The 1,421-nt window shown below is 30.1% G+C and overlaps 1 protein-coding gene across 1 annotated transcript in view; it reads left to right on the top strand.

Annotated features, from left to right (window-relative positions):
* Positions 1–587: 587 nt before the first annotated feature.
* Positions 588–1,421, top strand: part of LOC108968355 (proton-coupled amino acid transporter-like protein pathetic) — a gene marked incomplete in the record, with an annotated part of 39,034 nt that continues 38,200 nt past the window's right edge. Inside the window, 1 exon segment of the mRNA XM_018932343.1 lies at positions 588–995.

Raw genomic sequence — 1,421 nt, 5'->3', positions numbered from 1 at the left:
AAATTTTTATTTTTTTAAATGTTTGAAATTTTAAGATTAAATAATCGATTTTATTCAATCAAATATTGGGTTAGAGCTCACGGAAAGTTTATGATAACTTCTTATGAATGATTTTACTTACTCATTTTTATATTCCCATACATACATCTAAAGATAAAAATTCCATATTGAATAATAAAATGCTTGCAAAAATACTTTCAAAATCGAAATTCTTGTAAAAAATTCATAAAAATCACGACGCAGTGGTGTGAAATAAATTTTTTTGATTATTTTACCTGATAACGTTTTGAGTTGAAGCGAATTTCATGCACAATATTAATAAAAAAAAACTTAAAAATAAAATAAGTGTAAAGAAATCAGTACAAGATTAATGAAAAATGTTTATTTTTAATAAATTAATAAATTTTTTAATATACTTAAATCTACAAAAATACAAAAAAAAATTACAAAAATTAAAAATTCCTCAAAAGAACACCGCAAAAATATCACAGCGTTATGGCAACGCTGTAATAAAAACCAACATTCTGTGCTGGCGCGTATTTAAATGCTATATGTTAACGCGTCTAGTTCAGTTGCTGATAGTTTTTCACAGGAGTTGTACCGTTTGTGATATTTCGTGCGGTGCCCGTTTCAAACTTTATCACTCCTTATTAGCTAAACCGTAAAAAAAATTTTTTTCTAGAAAATTTAGAAATTTTAATATATTTAGAATAAGTATTCTAGTGTGCTCGAAACAATTTTTATCATCAAACGGTATCCTATGAAGTTTTAGTAGTGCATTTCTTCAAGAAAACGTAAAAAAGTGCAACGAATTTTTTTTATTCTCCACGTGTGAAACACAACAGCGAGAGTTAACAAAGAAGTGAATTTGTGGCATAGTCCTTCAAATAAAAGAGACAAGAAGTTACCACGACGAAGCTAACACATGCACACAAATCCACGTATCCGGCTGTGAAAAGGCGACGCTGCATATATGTATACAAACATATTTAAATGTAAGTTGAATACTTCATTATATAAAACGGCCACGAATGTGGCGCTTTTGTGAAAAAGACAAATCATAAAAGTTGCATCCCGGTGCCATAGAGGCATTGACTTTTGCCCCGATTGCTTTTGTATGCGCGAAACTTCCAATAGCAGTATGCTATATGGTTTAACGTAAATGAAAGAATTGTACAAAGAAAATTAAAATAATGTTAACAAAAGTCTCGATTTCTATGCGACAGATAATGTCTTTTAAATTGTGTTACTTTTCTTTAGTGTGAGAGCTTTACTGGTTTTGCTGGCGTATTGTAGTTAACACGAGGGATACATACAAATATGTGTGAGTGTGTGTATGTGCCCAAATTCATGCTCATCCTAGGCCAAAGAACAGAGTTTTATTTGTATATAAGTACCCTGTGGGAAAAAATTGAAGTTTG

This window comes from Bactrocera latifrons, unplaced genomic scaffold (assembly GCF_001853355.1).
Source record: "Bactrocera latifrons isolate USDA-ARS-PBARC rearing strain unplaced genomic scaffold, ASM185335v1 scaffold_21, whole genome shotgun sequence".
NCBI lineage: Eukaryota > Metazoa > Arthropoda > Insecta > Diptera > Tephritidae > Bactrocera > Bactrocera latifrons.
Note: the sequence above shows the minus strand (reverse complement) of the source record. Positions and strands in the feature narration are given on the sequence as shown.